This window comes from Pristiophorus japonicus, chromosome 17 (assembly GCF_044704955.1).
Source record: "Pristiophorus japonicus isolate sPriJap1 chromosome 17, sPriJap1.hap1, whole genome shotgun sequence".
Lineage (NCBI taxonomy): Eukaryota > Metazoa > Chordata > Chondrichthyes > Pristiophoridae > Pristiophorus > Pristiophorus japonicus.
The window spans coordinates 103,003,025-103,021,337 of record NC_091993.1 but is presented as its reverse complement, the minus strand read 5'-3'; the positions used below and the strand labels follow the sequence as shown (position 1 = coordinate 103,021,337).

General features: G+C 44.5%; 1 long non-coding RNA gene across 1 annotated transcript in view; it reads right to left on the bottom strand.

Moving 5' to 3' along the window:
* LOC139228248 (uncharacterized) overlaps positions 1–18,313 on the bottom strand; it is a 98,433-nt gene that overhangs the window by 22,282 nt on the left and 57,838 nt on the right. The window lies entirely within an intron of this gene.

The window sequence follows — 18,313 nt, the reverse complement described above, 5'->3', positions numbered from 1 at the left end:
GGAGGATTTCCTGGAGTGTATTAGGGATGGTTTTCTAGACCAATATGTCGAGGAACCAACTAGAGAGCTGGCCATCCTAGACTGGGTGATGTGTAATGAGAAAGGACGAATTAGCAATCTTGTTGTGCGAGATCCCTTGGGGAAGAGTGACCATAACGTGGTAGAATTTTTTATTTGGATGGAGAGTGACACAGTTAATTCAGAAACTAGGGTCTTGATCTTAAGGAAAGGTAACTTCAATGGTTTGAGGCGTGAATTGGCTAGAATCGACTGGCAAATGATACTTAAAGGGTTGACGGTGGATAGGCAATGGCAAACATTTAAAGATCACATGGATGAACTTCAGTAATTGTACATCCCTGTGTGGAGTAAAAATAAAATGGGGAAGGTGGCTCAACCATGGCTAACAAGGGAAATTAAGGATCGTGTCAAATCCAAGGAAGAGGCATATAAATTGGCCAGAAAAAGCAACAAACCTGAGGACTGGGAGAAATTTAGAATTCAGCAGAGGAGGACAAAGGGCTTAATTAAGAGGGGGGGAAATAGAGTACGAGAAGAAGCTTGCCGGGAACATAAAAACTGACTGCAAAAGCTTCTATAGATATGTGAAGAGAAAAAGATTAGTGAAGACAAATGTAGGTCCCTTGCAGACAGGTTCAGGTGAATTTATAATGGGGAACAAAGAAATGGCAGACCAATTGAACCATCGGTTCTGTCTTCACGAAGGAAGACACAAATAACCTTGCGAAGGTACTAGGGGACAGTGGGTCTAGTGAGAAGGAGGAACTGAAGGATATCCTTATTAGGCGGGAAATTGTGTTAGGAAAATTGATGGGATTGAAGGCCGATAGTCTGCATCCCAGAGTACTTAAGGAAGTGGCCCTAGAAATAGTGGATGCATTCGTGATCATTTTCCAACAGTCTATCGAGTCTGGATCAGTTCCTATGGACTGGAGGGCAGTTAATGTAACACCACTTTTTAAAAAGGGAGGGAGAGAGAAAGCGGGTAATTATAGCCTGACATCAGTAGTGGTGAAAATGTTGGAATCAATTATTAAGGATGAAATAGTAGTGCATTTGGAAAGCAGTGACAGGATCGGTCCAAGTCAGCATGGATTTTTGAAAGGGAAATCATACTTGACAAATCTTCTGGAATTTTTTGAGGATGTAACTAGTAGAGTGGACAAAGGAGAACCAGTGGATGTGGAGTATTTGAACTTTCAAAAGGCTTTTGACAAGGTCCCACACAAGAGATTGGTGTGCAAAATCAAAGCAACAATTCTCTGAGTGAAGAGGTTTCTCCTCATCTCAGTCCTAAATGGCCTACCCCTTTTCCTAAGACTGTGTCCCCTGGTTCTGGATTTCCCCAACATCGGGAACATTCTTCCCACATCTAACCTCTCCTGTCCCATCAGAATCTTATATGTTTCTATGAGATCCCCTCTCATCTTTCTAAACTCCAATGTATAAAGGCCCAGTTGATCCAGTCTCTACCTACAGAGAAGGTATTGGGGGTAATATACTGACGTGGATAGAGAACTGGTTGGCAGACAGGAAGCAGAGAGTCAGGATAAATAGGTCCTTTTCAGAATGGCAGGCAGTGACTAGTGGAGTGCCGCAGGGCTCAGTGCTGGAACCCCAGCTCTTTACAATATACATCAATGATTTGGATGAAGGAATTGAGTGTAATAGCTCCAAGTTTGCAGATGACACTAAACTGGGTGGCGGTGTGAGCTGTGAGGGGGATGCTAGGAGGCTGCAGGGTGACTTGGACAGGTTAGGTGAGTGGGCAAATGCATGGCAGATGCAGTATAACGTGGATAAGTGTGAGGATAAGTGGGGGCAAAAACACGAAGGCAGAATATTATCTGAATGGCGACAGATTAGGAAAGGGGGAGGTGCAACGAGACCTGGGTGTCATGGTTCATCAGTCATTGAAAGTTGGCATACAGGTACAGCAGGCGGTGAAGAAGGCAACTGGTATGTTGGCCTTCATCGCTAGGGGTTTTGAGTATCGGAGCAGGGAGGTCTTACTGCAGTTAGTAAGGCCTCACCTGGAATATTGTGTTCAGTTTTGGTCTCCTAATCTGAGGAAGGACATTCTTGATATTGAGGGAGTGCAGCGAAAGTTCACCAAACTGATTCCCGGGATAGCAGGACTGACATATGAGGAGAGACTGGATCAACTGGGCCTTTATACATTGGAGTTTAGAAGGATGAGAGGGGATCTCATAGAAACATATAAGATTCTGATGGGACGGGAGGTGTTAGATGCGGGAAGAATGTTCCCGATGTTGGGGAAGTCCAGAACCAGGGGACACAGTCTTAGGAAAAGGGGTAGGCCATTTGGGACTGAGATGAGGAGAAACTTCTTCACTCAGAGAATTGTTAAACTGTGGAATTCCCTGCCGCAGAGCGTTGTTGATGCCAGTTCATTGGATATATTCAAGAGGGAGTTAGATATGGCCCTCACGGCTAAGGGGATCAAGGGGTATGGAGAGAAAGCAGGAAAGGGGTACTGAGGGAATGATCAGCCATGATCTTATTGAATGGTGGTGCAGGCTCGAAGGGCCAAATGGCCTACTCCTGCACCTATTTTCGATGTTTTTATGTTTCTATCCCTGTTTATATTTTCCGCATGCACACCCTTTGATCAGATGTTATCTACAGAGTCTTAACTCTCCCACTGAACTCCTAAAATATAAAAGTAAAAGAAAAGATAAGAGAAATTAGGCAAATGGGTGAAAGTGTGAAAAAGACAGAAGACTCATTAACTTACTAAAGTGATGTTACTTTGAATCCATTTTGTAGTCTGCCATTCTTAAATTCTGCAGAAAAGAATCAGCTTTTCAATCTAGACTGAACTGATTAAATACAGTTCTTAGGCATGACTACACAGATTATAGCAAGTAAGAAAGAAAAATAATAACAAATACTGGAAACGTGAAATAGAAACAGAAACTGCAACAAATACATAGCAATTCAGTCAGCATGTAGAAAGATAAAAAAACGAGTTAATGATTTTGGTGTGTACCTTTTTCAGGTGAAGTTCTGATGAAGGGTATACACCGAAATGTTAACATATCCTTTCTCTTTATAGATACAGACTGACCTGATACATATTTCCAGCATTGTCTGCTTTTATTTTAAAGCAGCTAACAGTTACTTAATGCTAAATATGTCCAATAAAAAAGTTATAATGCCCAATTACAGAGCTCACTAGAAGCCCTGAGCAATTAGATCCTATTGTACCTGTCTTCCTGACTGCAGAAGGCTCCACTGATTTCCCTTTAACAAGGATTTAACAGTCTTTACCAAACTTTTTCTTGAAGTGGGATCTTGTTTTTATAAACAAGCAAGATTATAGGTTAAAATCACCAATCACACACTCCCAGGAGAGAGCTACGCTCAAACAGAATATAGGTCGGAGAATCAGCACTATGGTTTTATAGCTTGGTTTCTGACCTTTGAGCACAGCAACCTGCTGGGAACTCAGAATTGGTGAATTTACTCCGGAGTAGAGGGACAATGGTAGAAAAATCCATTAAGCTGAACACACTTAAGAAAATACATAAAGAAATATTCTCTTAGTCATCACGAATGCTGTGCATATGCTTTTGTTTAATTGTATAGATTAAGTTTCATTATTTTGTAATCACTTTTTGTAAAGACAGCATAAAAATACACTTTATATTCTTGTGAAAAACCACTTCAATTATAACAGCCCCCTATCCTACTGGCTTAGGTATTAATATCTAGTACCAGTCTATTAAAGTATCTCAGCTCAGATTAAATCTCTCAGCATAGTCACGCTCATCCCCAACTGGTTAAATTGATGTAAAAACAGAAAATAATAAAAATCTCAACAGTTCAGGCAGCATCTGTGGAGAGAAAAACACAATTAAAGTTTCAGGTCGATGACCCTTCATCAGAACTGGCAAATGTTCAAAAAGAACAATTTCTCAAGGAGCACTGAAAGGGAGAGCGGAAGAAAGAACAAAAAGGAAGGTCGGTGATAGGGTGGAAGACAGGAGAGATTAGAGAGACAAAAAAGAATGATGGGCTGAATTGAAATGGTAATGGCAGAAGTTATAAAAAGGTGAGTCTTGATAGAGTGTGAATGCCAGAATAATGACCAGCTGCCATTAGAGACAAAGAGTAAAAAACATAAGATCGGGTGGTGGGGGGGTGGGGGAGCCAAAATTGGCAGAGGTTATCTGAAATTATTGAACTCGATGTTGAGTCCAGAAGGCTGTAAAGTGCCCACATGAAAGATGAGGTGCTGTTCCTCGAGCTTATATTGAGCTTTGTTGGAACAGTGTAGGAGACCGAGGACGGAGATGTTGGAATGAGAGTGGAGCGGGGAATTAAAATGACAAAGTGGAATCCTCGGCCAAGGAAAAAGGAAGACATGTCAGAAGCACTAGTGTGAAAGGTGGCATCTTCAGAGCAGATGCAACGGAGGCAGAGAAACTGGGAGAATGGAATGGCGTCCTTACAGGATGCGAGGTGGGAGGAAGTGTAGTCCAGGTAGCTGTGAGAGTCAGTGGGCTTAAAGTGGATACTGGTCAATAGCCTAGCCCCAGAAATGGAGACAGGGAAGTCGAGGAAGGGAAAAGAAGAGTTGGAGATGGCCCATGTGAAGGTGAGGGAAGGGTGGAAATTAGATCCTCAACCGAGGATTCCCCTCCGCCAGGCTAACATTCTATTTCCCGCACCTCTACTCTCACCCCTTCCCCTCCCTCTCAGAACCATGACAGAATTCCCCTTGTCCTCACATTTCACCTCACTAGCCTCCACATTCAACGGATCATCCCCCGCCATTTCCGCCACCTCGAGCTTGATCCCACCACCGACCACATCTTTCCCTCCCCTCCCCTCTCAGCATTCCGAAGGGACCGCTCCCTCCGCGACGCCCTGGTCCATTCCACAGTCACCCCCAGCACCCCCTCTCCTTCCCACGGCACCTTCTCGTGCAAGCGCAGGAGATGCAACACCTGCCCTTTTACCTCCTCCCTTCCCATGATCCAGGGCCCCAAATGCTTCTTCCAGGTGAAACAGCGATTTACTTGTACTACTTTCAATTTAGTATACTGTATTCACTGCTCATGATGTGGTCTCCTCTAAATTGGGGAGACCAAATGCAGATTGGGTGACTGTTTTACGGAGCACCTCTGTTCAGTCCGTAAGCGTGACCCCGAGCTTCCGGTCGCCTTTCACTTTAATTCCCCAGTCCACTCACAATCTGACATCTCTGTCCTCGAATGCCTACACCAATGAAGCTCAACGCAAGATCAAGGAACAGCACCTCATCCTTTGATTAGGCACTTTACAGCCTTCTGGACTTAACATCGAGTTCAACAATTTCAGATAACCTCTGCCCATTTTTGGCTCCCTTGCACCACCCCCCCCCCCCCCCCACCCCCCGCCGATCTTATGTTTGTTTTCTCTTTGTCTCTAATGGCAGCTGGTCATTATTCCGCCATTCACACCTTATCTGGACTCACCTTTTTATAACTCCTGCCATTACCATTTCAATTCGGCCCATCATCCCTTTTGTCTCTCTAATCTCTCCTGCCTTCCACCCTATCACCAACCTTCCCTTTTGTTCTTTCTTCCCCTTCCCCTTTCAGTGCTTCTTAAGAATCTGTTCTTTTCAAACATTCGCCAGTTCTGACAAAGGATCATCGATCTGAATCGTTAACTCCGTTTCTCTCTCCACAGAAGCTGCCTGACCTGCTGAGATTTCCAGCATTTTCTGTTTTTATTTGAGGTTCCAGCATTTGCACTATTTTGCTTTTGTATTAGACAAATTAATGTCTGTCTAAAGAATTTGAATATTGAAGCCTGCTTAAATGCAAATTGTATTTGCTAACCAAAGTATATGTTAAAGTGGCAGAGCGCTTAACTAATTAGCCATTAACTCGAACGTTCTTTATGTTTTGTGAGTCTTTCTGCTTAATTATGCATGCTCTGCTCACTTGTTCTTGAAATATTTAGAATTATAATTTTTGAACAGGAGGTAGAGAAAGATCATCTCTTAATAATGAACTGAGAATTGTCCAATATGAACAGAATGACCGATTTGCATTACGTTGGCGAATTGTGAATAACAAAAGCTCTAGCATTAAATTGGCCCTTTTAAAAAAAAAAGAAACTCTATTAAGTAAACAGCAACAGTGACAACATGAAACAAAAATAAAGAGCTGCATTAGTCACGTGGAACAGATCATCTGCCTTGAACAGACAGAGCCTATTGTCAAGAAAATAAAGAAAAGAGAAAAAACACATTAAACATCTCAGCTGTTAAGTTAATAGAGCTTCAGTGATTAGAGTATAGAGTAAAGAGACCGTTTTGTGGATCTTTGAATTCAACACAGTCTACATTTAAAACAGGATGGTAATGTAGCAGCTTCAATACCCACTGTATAGACAATAGCCCAGAAGCACCTTTCAGGCTGATCAACATCTCATATGGGTATATCTACATTGATCACCTCCGATTGCTTTGTATTATAAGATATGAGGTGCTTTGTCTGCATGGGATAATGCATTAATGATGTAAAAATGTATATATTTAGGTGAGTGACTGGCCCAATAGAACTCACACCATCAACATCCTGGGAGTCACCATTGACCCGAAACTTAACTGGACCAGCTATATAAATACTATGGCAACAAGAGCAGGTGAGAGGCTGGGTATTCTGCGGCGAGTGTCTCCTGACTCCCCAAAGCCTTTCCACCATCGACAAGGCACAAGTCAGGAGTGTGATGGAATACTCTCCACTTGCCTGGATGAGTGCAGCTCCAACAATACTCAAGAAGCTCGACACCATCCAGGACAAAGCAACCTGTTTGATTGGCACCCATCCACCACCTTAAACATTCACTACCTCCACCACCCTATTCCGCGGCTGCAGTGTTTACCATGTAAAGATGCACTGCAGCAACTTGCCAAGGCTTCTTCGGCAGCACCTCCCAAACCAACAAACTCTACCACCTAGAAGGACAAGGGCAGCAGGTGCATAGGAACTCTGTCACCTGCAAGTTCCCCTCCAAGTCACACACCATTCTGATTTGGAAATATATCGCTGTTCCTACATTGTCGCTGGGTCAAAATTCTGGAACTCCCTCCCTAACAGCACTATAGGAGTTCCTTCACCACAAGGACTACAGTGGTTCACAAAGACAGCTCACCACCACCTTCTCAAGGGCAATTAGGGATGGGCAATAAATGCTGGCCTTACCAGCGATGCCCCCATCCCTTGAACGAATAAAAATAAAATAGAAGCTGTCGATATTTGTGCACTTAGATGGGATGTGTTTTAAACCAGAAAATAATGGCAAAACATTGGGATTCTGAAAATGATGTATTTTAACAGGTCTGTGCATTCAGCTGTTTGGCATTTGAGTGTTCTTCACTGTGCCCACATATTACAGTGAATGATCAATACTCCTCTATCTATTACTTTATTATTTTAAACTTGGGCGCACCTACTGTTTTTAAAGTGTTCTGGCAATTAATGCAGCGGCCTACCTGTCGAAATTCAGCTCTTCATGGTTATTTTTCCAGCGGGACGGAAATGGCCCATCATGGGGGTGGAAGTGGAGTCGGAGCAGAGTGGCTGTCACTAGGGGGGGGGGCGGAAGTGAGGACGGGAAGGGGTGTCAGCCGCTGTCAGTCATCAGCGCCGTGCTGATGCCGTCGTTGTGCTGGCGTGCCACAAGGTCTCTCCCCTTCAGTTAAAGGGGAGAGCCGCTGCGAACTCTGCGTTCATTTTTGTTAAGTCCACTGGGCCACCAGGGTATCAGCCGGGCCAGCAGTCTGGCATCCAAGAGGGGGTGCCGAACCCGCGGCCATAATTGTCGGCCCAGCCTGGCAGCCGGCCGACAAAAAAAAAACATGTCGTCGATGGCAGCGCCACCTCCCCTTTAAGAGCGGCCGAGCCTCCATTTCACAGAGAGTGCACTGACAGCGGGGGCACCACTCCAGTGAGGCAATTTCAGGTCAGGGGCAATTTCGCGGGGTCAATTTTGCGAGCGGGTACCCGCCAGACGGTAAGGGGTCGGTGCGTGCACGCTGCGGTGGGAAATCAGGCGGAACGGTGCCAGACACCGCTCCGCTCCTGAGGAAGGGTAATGAAGGGTAATTTACAAAATGGCGGCCCCTCCACAGACAGTCAGTGTCCATTCCGTGCTGCCCCGGTGGCCGCTGCTTTCAGACGGTCAGAGGCCTTATTGGAAGGGGCAATTTTGGCCCCATGAATTCTGTAATAATTATACCTCCACATGGTTTTAGCAACAGTGCACAGCAACAGTAATCACAACCTAAAAATATTAAGCAAATCTATTACTTAGCTAAGTATACTGGACTTTATTTTGTAATTTTCCTCTCACCTCTTCTGAAGGCACTCATTCGTTCTGGGGTAACTGACCATGTGTGACAGGCCCAAATAACTATTCCTCACAGGCCAGCTGAGTGTTAGTTAGCCAATTGCTTGCTTTTGGGGGAGGATTTTGGGCTTTCTACATTCTACTTTCTCAATTATGTTGTTGTATTGAAGCTGAAGCAATCTGGCAAGATTAGATTTTGTGTTAAAACATGTCTGTCTAGCCAATCAATCAAACTTGAGAGGCACAGCGCGCTTACAATGAATAATACGATTGCAAATCTAAATGGCATAAAAGTCTTCTCCAAGCCGGACTGTTCAAAATGGAGCTGCATTGAGAGTTTAGGTGCATGACTACATTCACAACCCATGTTGGACTCCAGAGATAAAAATACCTACATTTTGGCATTTAATCTGCTTCTATGAGATAATATAGACATCTGTCAGTTGTCTTGCCTTTGATTTTCTATTATAACATCTTTTTGTTTGCAACCTCTCCCAATCCCCAAATGAAATGGGAACCCAGTTTTGTAGGGATACCGTGGGGCAAGATCCGATTTCCTACGACTCTTTAGTCCAGCATGTTATCTGTCAATTTACTGCAGCAACAGGCTCCATAACACAGATTGGATTTGTGCTGTACTGTTTGAGAGAATCAGTTACATAGAAACATAGAAAATAGGTGCAGGAGTAGGCCATTCGGCCCTTCGAGCCTGCACCGCCATTCAATGAGTTCATGGCTGAACATGCAACTTCAGTACCCCATTCCTGCTTTCTCGCCATACCCCTTGATCCCCCTAGTAGTAAGGACTTCATCTAACTCCTTTTTGAATATATTTAGTGAATTGGCCTCAACAACTTTCTGTGGTAGAGAATTCCACAGGTTCACCATTCTCTGGGTGAAGAAGTTTCTCCTCATCTCGGTCCTAAATGGCTTACCCCTTATCCTTAGACTGTGACCCCTGGTTCTGGACTTCCCCATCATTGGGAACATTCTTCCTGCAGCTAACCTGTCTAAACCCGTCAGAATTTTAAACGTTTCTATGAGATCCCCTCTCATTCTTCTGAACTCCAGTGAATACAAGCCCAGTTGATCCAGTCTTTCTTGATATGTCAGTCCTGCCATCCCGGGAATCAGTCTGGTGAACCTTCACTGCACTCCCTCAATAGCAAGGATGTCCTTCCTCAAGTTAGGAGACCAAAACTGTACACAATACTCCAGGTGTGGCCTCACCAAGGCCCTGTACAACTGTAGTAACACCTCTCTGCCCCTGTACTCAAATCCCCTCGCTATGAAGGCCAACTGAAGGAATTTGCTTTCTTAACCGCCTGCTGTACCTGGTATGTACTGTCCACATAAAGTCGGACAAGCCATTCCAGCCAATTACCATCCCATCATTCTACTCTCAATCATCAGCAAAGTGATGGAAGGTGTCGTTAACAGTGCTATCAAGCGGCACTTACTCACCAGAACCTGCTCACCGATGCCCAGTTTTGGTTCAGCCAGGACCGCTCGGCTCCAGACCTCATTGTAGCCTTGGTCCAAACATGGACAAAAGAGCTGAATTACAGAGGTGCGGTGAGAATGACTGCCCTGAACATCAAGGCAGCATTTGACCGAGTGTAGCATCAAGGAGTCCGAGTAAAACTGAAGTCAATGGGAATCAGGGGGAAAACTTTGCACTGGCTGGAGTCATACCCAACACAAAGGAAGATGGTCGTGGTGGTTGGAGGTCAATCATTACAGCCCCAGGTCTTCGCTATGTGAGTACTATTATTGAACCTGAAATCAGTCTCCCCACAGCCGCGTACGAAGTGTGCACACGCCCGTGGGGTCCCCGCAAGTTCCGGGTTTAGGTATGCGAAGCGCGTGCGCCTAAACCCGGCACTTGCGATCTGTCAAAAATTCTGTTGACAGATCGCCCGCATGCAAAACTAAAGGGCCTCCCCAGGCGGAGAGTTGGGCTATTAAATAATTTAAACATTTAAAATCCTTTTAAATAAGGAAAGTTTATTTTTAGAAACTTTAAATTATATAATTTTATTTTTCAAAAAATTTAATTTTTGTTTTAAATAATTAATTAAATTACACCTTTATTAATTTCAAACATGTGATTTTTTTTTTTTAGTTATTTTCAGTGTTTCTGTGATTTTGGGGGTATTCCCATTCATAGCTATGGTGGTTCCGTACATATGGAACTCACATACGTATGAATGGGGATCCCTCTATTCTGATAGGTTGGGCCAGCCCACGTGATCCCAGTGATGCGTACGAAACCCATATAATCCTGGGACACGTATACATTTACGAAGGCCTTCGCGTAGAGGCCCAGGACCAGAAGTCCCCGAACCTCCGGGACCACCGGGTAGATTTGCAGAAAATGTTCAGGTTGGAGGCAGCCGCCCGCGGGAAGCCTTCGAGCACAATTTCTGGGCCAATAGCTTATAATACAAATTGAGGGAAATGTACCTTAAACTGCCATTTTGATAAATCTGATAGTACCTGTTCGCACATCTCATTTGTCACTGACCTGCCTCCTGCTTAAATAGAACTGTTCTTTGCTGGTGAATGTGTTTTTGGCGTGTTCTTTTGTAATATCAAAGTTCGATAGACATTATTCAGCTTCAGATTGGCCTAAAACCTAGATTCTTATTATCTTCTTACATTCCAGCATTTGTGGCACATCCATGACAGATCCATTAAGGAAAATCAGTCAGTTTAGTGGAAGAGAAATTCCTAACCAGATAGTGTGGTTTGTCTGATAGGCATGTTTGTCAATGAAGAATCAGTATAGAAGAAGCTGCACTGTAAAAGTATACTTGTTTATTTTTTTTAATTTAAATTAGTCCATATTAAAGATTGCTACCAGATTCCAGAAGACATGTTTACCTCTTGTAATGTACTGAAATTATTTCGTAGGTTATTTAAAAAAGCAATGCGCAAATATCATTTTAAAAGTATACATTTGCAAGAAACCAGGGGGGCGAAATTGCCCCTTTTTATAGCCCCGTTAGCGCCTCCGGGGGTGCTAACAGGGCACAAGGCAGTTTATGCCTGGGGGAGAGGGGCGCTATCGCCTCCCAGGAAATTGCCCCGAGGTTTGGGAGGCACTGTGCTGGCAGTGCCGCGCCCCACCATTAGCGCCACAGGCCGCCGCGGAAGCAGCGATGACATCATCGTCGTACGCGGCGACCCCACACTGCCCCACGCCGACCCTTTAATGCCCCGCGGCGAAATTACACCACAGGCCACGAGGCTGGCGCGGGCGGATGTCAATGCCAGCTTTGCGGGTCACGAAGCTGGTGGACATCTGCTCCCGGGGGCTCTGTTTAAAGGAGAGGCCTGCAGCGCCCCGTGCCGCCATCTTTGTTGGTCGGCCGACTCTGGGGTCGGCTCGATCATGGCGGCCATAGCGTGGAGCGGGCCGCCATCTCAGGTGCCGGGCTGCTGGTCTGGTCTCACGAATCCCTGGTGGCCCAGTGGCGGCCACCAAAGGGCCACGCCGAATGTGCAGCAGCCCCCTCCTTTAATGGAAGGGGAGGGAAGTTGTAGCGCATTAGCGCTACGTTGAATATCCGCATAGCAATGGAATCAGTGCCGTGCTAACGCCCCGGCACTATTCCCAAAGAAAGTGGAGCGCCAGAGACAGTGCTCCACTTCCTTTGAGGGATGCAAGGCCCAATTTCACGTAAGGGGAGGGAAATCCAGGCCGGGTGATAAAAGTCCTGGCCCCGGAAGGTCACCGCCTCCCGTCGGAGTGAGGGGCAATTTCACCCCCCAGGTGTCATCAACATTGTCTTATATGTAAATTTTAGAACCTTGCCAAGGATGACAAATCCTGTGTCCACTGTTATATTAAAGGCTTCACAGAACCAGATTAGCAATAATTTGATTTAAAAAAGTAACACATCTATAGGATTGTATTCCACTTTTAAAAGTTAAATTCATAGGACGAAACATTCCTTTCATTTTCGACGGTACAGCTGTTTTCTCGGCAGTACAGCTGTTTTTTCGCCCGGCAAAAGTTTCCCCTTTTATTTTTCAATGTTATCGTCCAAATCTGAAAACGCCCGCCGGGACCAAACCGCCGATGTGCATCGCCGAGAAAATTGCCAGGGCGTAAGTTTTGTCTCAAAGGAAGCCCTTCCAGATCGCCGAGGGAACTGCCCTGTGAAAGCTGCTTAACAGGGCAGTAGGTGAGTACTCGGCAAAGAAAGCTAAGTTAAAGGTTCTTTCTTTCTTTTTTTTAAATTTTAAAATGCCGATTATGTGTAAAAGTTTCTTGGGAGTTTTTAGAAACTTTTTTTTTGGTGAAATTTTATTTTTAGTTTCCCCCCCCCTCCCTCGGCCCAACCGCAGACTCGGCCTAAATTTTTTAAAAATCGCCCGTTTTACTTAGTTTCCCCTTAACCGCCAAGAAAATCGCCGAGAATAATGGTGCAAGACCCATTTTCTCGCTGGGTGATTAGTTTGAATTAGTTTTAACTTTAAAGTGGAAATTTTCGCCAGCGTTAATTACCAAATGTTCGCGGTTTTTCTGGACGGGCAATCGAGCGTTGAGGGACTCTCGGGAAAGTCTAGCCCATAGACATGAAAAATGGCCATAGACATGAAAAACTACAAAATATTTTACAGTTGTTAAAAAAACTATTTGCTTTTGGATTCTTTTCCTTTTTGTTGCCTTATTCTTCCGTCTTTCAAGGCCATACAAATATTGCCAGTGGGAATGTCCCAACTTTGGCTGTTAAGCCTATTCGAGCAGTAAATATGCTAAATATTTATTGAGAGCAAGTTATTGCTTATTTGGGAATTTAGGGCTAGAAATTCAGTTTTCAGCGAAAACGGTATTTTTTTGCCAAAATTACCGTTTTCGTTTTGCGACCGTCAGTAGGCTGGATATTCAGCTTTTAATTTGTGCAGCGGTAATAATCGGTGTTGCACGAGGGTTCGCAGTGCAAACCGCAAATTTCAGCAACTTTAATCCGGGGCCGATAGCGCTGCGAGAGCGGCCTTGGGAGGGGAGGGGGGGGGGGGGGGGAAGAAACAACCAAAAAAAAAATTGGAAAAAACAAAAAAACAAACTTCACAAAACCCTGACCGACTAAATCGCTGAAAAAGAATGAAAAAATAAAGGGCCCGAAACTGATGCACTCGCTGCCCACTGCCGCCGACATTCCTCCTCGGGTTGGCCCCCAGTGACAGTTTCGATCTGGTCTGGAACAGGCGGGAGGGGAGAGCCGCTGGGAACCGCCCGCTAACGTCAGTGGATGGCCGAATGGCGTAAGTGGACTGCCGCCCGCCGAGGTGCCAGATTGGTGTGGGCGGGAGTCGGCGGCAGAACAGGGGATGGATCGCTGCGAGGGGGCTGGTCTGTTCCCGACGGTAGGCATGAAGCGCTGAAAAAAAAGGTAAGTAAACATTTTAAAATTTTTTTCTTTACAGGGATTTACCTGTATGGGGTCCCCTGAAGATGTTCCAATGTGTTTGATGTTTTTTCTTTCCAGGTCTTCGACCCTCCATGGGCCCAACTCCATCCTCGGCGGCACTTGGGCAGCAAGCGCCTTTGCTGCCGAGATTGGGAGCTTCTGCCCGCCGCCCTTTGAAGGACCTTTTTGATGAAAACCCCGCCCAAAGTACCATCAGGTACCTCGGTGGCCATCGGCGGTCCTTTGGGCGGCACTTGGGTGGGCAGCGGCATTCACCAAATTGGGGCCCAAAACCTTTTTTTTGCAGGTCTTCATACTTACCGCTGCTGGCAGGACTGCAACGCAGGTTTTTCCCTGTCGGTATTCTGGACGCAGAATACGGGTGCGGAGAGAGCCACATTTCGGGTGAAAATGCTATTTCGAGTGTTGCATGGCGGCACTCCTTTCCTCGCTGGAAAGTGCCGCTTCAAAAAGGTGCCCAAAGTTCCCGCCAATCGATTTTTCGCCACGGAGGGTGAAATACCGGCAGAAAACCAGTCGCAAAGTCAGCAAATTTCTCGCCCATATAGTCTAATTCCCAATCTTATTTCCCTGAAAGTTCCCCCTCAACTATGTGGCTTACTTCCCCTGAACATGAAGTGGACAGATTGTCCAGTGCCCTATTTATATGTTCACTAGGAAGCACACTTTAATGTCCAAGAAGAAACATTCTTTCTCATTTCCTCTTCATCTGACCATATCAGTTGTGGCTCAGTGGGTAACACTCTTGCTACGAAGTCAGAAGATTGTGGGTTCAAATCTCACCCCAGGGACTTGAGTGCCTAAATCTAGGCTGACACTCAGTGCAGTACTGCACTGTCAAAGGTGTTGTCTTTTGGATGAGATGTTAAACTGAAGCCCTGTCTGCTCTCTCAGGTGGATGTAAAAGATCCCACGGCACTATTTCAAAAAAGAGCAGGGGAGTTATCCCTGGTGTCTTGGCCAATGTTTAACTGTCAATCAACAAATCTGGTCATTATCACAGTGCTGTCTGTGGGAGCTTGCTGTGTGCAAGTTGGCTGCTGCGTTTCCCACATTACCCCAGTGACTACACTCCAAAAGTACTTCATTGACTGAAAAGTGCTTTGAGATGTCCGGTGGTCATGAAAAGCTCTATATAAATGTAAGTCTTCCTTTTCTGTGGTCTACACTCAATGCTTCCCTGTGCAGCTTGGCTGTAATTAGGAACTGACAGAGCAATGGCTCAAACCGCTATATTTCAATTCAAGAGCAGCTTGGGCCTTTGTGCTTCCTTTATGTGGCATTGTGCAACGCCATTTAAACATCTCATTTTGAAATTCTCACTTTCTTTTTATAACAGATTTGACTAGTTAGTGCACATTATCAGCTGTTGACCAATTAGGTAATATGTAACATACCTGCACTTACTGCAGAAAAAAGAAAACCACTTACTAAAGTTGAAATAATTACATAAAATCTATATTTCTATATGTTATTGCACACATTTGGGGATAATGGATTAAATCATTTGACATTGTATTTATCATGTGCAAAAATGCATAACATACATATATCATCAGTATTAATTCAATACCAATTAGAAAATAACTCATACATTTCATAACATCTATTATTTTTAAAGCTGGAAACTTATGTACACATATTTTATGCACAATGCAAAAATAAAATGTGCAATTCTGTCCTATAATATTTAGCTAACACTATTATATCTATTCCTACTTGTGAATTGTGGATTACACTGCTTTATGGCACTGGCTATATATAGTATAAGATATTTTCATTGCATGCACATATGAACATCTATTATGTAATACCATACACTACAGGATCATAAGATATTTTGGGGGATTCCTCTGTGGGTCATTCTGACAGCAACTACTTATTCAGTTTTACAAGATTGTTGCCTGGACTGGAGAATTTTCGCTATGAGGAAAGAATGGACATCTGTTTTCTTTGGAACAGAGGAGGCTGAGGGGAGACCTGATTCAGGCATATAAAATTATGAGGGGCCTGGATAGAGTGGATAGAAAGGACCTGTTTGCCTTGGCAGAGGGGTCATCAACCAGGGGACATAGATTTAATGTAATTGGGGGGAGGTTTAGAGGAGATATGAGGGGAAATTTCTTCACCCAGAGGGTCGTGGAGGTCTGGAATTCACTGCCTGAAAGGGTGGTAGAGGCAGAAACCCTCATGACATTTAAAAAATACTTGGATGTGCGCTTAAAGTGCCGTAACTTACAGGGCTATGGACCAAGAGCTGGAAAGTGGGATTAGGCTGGATAGCTCTTGGTCGGCCGGCACGGACACGATGGGTCAGATTGGCCTCCTTCCATACTGTAAATTTCTATGATTCTATGGGCTAGTCTTTCGGCATTATTTCCGCCCGATTACCACCAATATTACCGCCCGTTTTTAGGTTTTTATCCCAATACCGCACATTTTTCGTTTCCAGAGGAAACTTGCACCCACTTAATGCCCATATACCGCCGGCGGTAATTTCAGCAGCCTATTACTGCAGGTGGTAACCTGAACTGCCCGCCCATCATTTGCAGTCAATTTTCCATGCACTTTGATGTGCACCACCCAAATACCGCCCGGCGCTAATTTCGGCATTTCACCGAAATACCGCCCAAATTACTGCCGGCATTTTCTGCCTCCATGAAAAAGGTGTACTTAACTGACCCTAATCCAGTGGTATGGACGCCATTTTGTATGCAGATGTATTTGAAGAAAAGGCTGCTTTTACTTGTAGGTAGCATTTATATCATTTTTAAGGGTGTTTCAAATTAATACTTATAATTTGAGGGTATAGTAGAGTATCTGCTTTAATTTTATGATGGTTGAAGGAAAATCGAATAAGTTTTGACAGTTTAGAGGACTTTTAAAGAAATGGGTCCCGCAATTTCTCAGCTAGTACTGCTAATTAATTACATGCTGCAGAATATAGCTGGAAGAAGGTTTATTGAAGAGCATTATGTGCCCAATCAAAAAGGTGGCAGACTGCTGAGGAGGAGGAGACCTTACATCCAACGCATTTACAGGGATAAGCAATCATGCCTGGACTTATCCAATAAAGCGTGCATTAGAAGGCTGCGCTTCCGAAAGGAGATTATCAATGAGATATGCCAGCTAATTAAGGGAGACCTGCAGTCTACCAGCACCATCAGGACCGCACTGCCCATTGAAGTTGAGGTGGCTGCGGCACTTTCATTCTATGCATCGGGCTCCTTTCAGGCATCAGCTGGCGACATTTGCTACATCTCTCAGCACATCACACATCGCTGCATTCGGCAAGTGATAGAAGCACTTTACACACAAAGGTTTGACTTTATAAACTTCCCAATGACCAGGGAGACACAGAGTGAGAGGGCTTTGGTTTTCTCGAGAATAACAAATTTCCCTAAGGTCCAGGGTGCAATAGACTGTATGCACATTGCCCTGCGAGTACCTATAGAGGATGCAGAGGTGTTTCAGAACCGAAAGGGATTCCACTCCTGAATGTGCAGCTCCTTGTCGACCACAAGCAAGCACTAAACGCCAATTTTCCAGGGACCATTCATGATGTTCATACCTTGCGTGAGAGCACTGTCAGCCACAAGGTCAATGCTGGATGCTTGGTGACAAAGGATAGGGCCTTGCCACCTGGCTCTTGACCCCCCTCCGTAAGCCCCAGACAGGTGACGAGCATCGCTACAATAACAGCCACATAGCCACATGCAATATCGTCGAAAAGACAATTGGAGTGCAGATGTCTGGACCACTCTGGTGGCAACCTACAATACCACCCGGCGCAGGTCACGGAGTTCATTGTGGTGTGTTGCATGTTACACAACTTGGCAATCAGAAGGGGATAGAAAATGCCGCAGGGGACTTAAGGACCATCTCAAGATATAATGGGCGAGGCAGAGGGAGAAGCGGAAGAGGAATGGGAGGAAGAGGAGATCGATGAGGATGAGGAGGAGTCTGGCGATGAGCCCATGATACCCTGTGGTAGTTATGTAGCAGCAACATTGTTACGTCAGCAGCTCATAAATGAATGCTTTGCTTGAATGGTTAAGAGTTCAGTTTAAACCTTAAAATGTCCATTGTTTGTAACCCTTGTATTGATTGCTGACTCCTCATTTAGTAAAAAAGTGAGTGAGACACGGCACAAGAATTGTTAAGTTCAATAAAATGTTATAAATTTTGAAGAAGCTTTTTTGGAAAGTAAATTAATAAATAATAAATAATTCTTTTAAAAATAAATTTTGATTAAATTTTAAATTTTTTTTTACAACATTGAAAAAAGTAAACATTACATTTTAAGTATTAAACCCACAATACCCCAAACGGTAAACAATTTTTCATAACAAAAAACCCACAACGCCTGCTGCACCCCACCCATCAGTCCCCCAAAAACAGTAAACAAAACAGCAAACATTAGTTCACTAGAAAACACCCACAACGCCCCCCCATAAACAGTAAACAAAATAGTG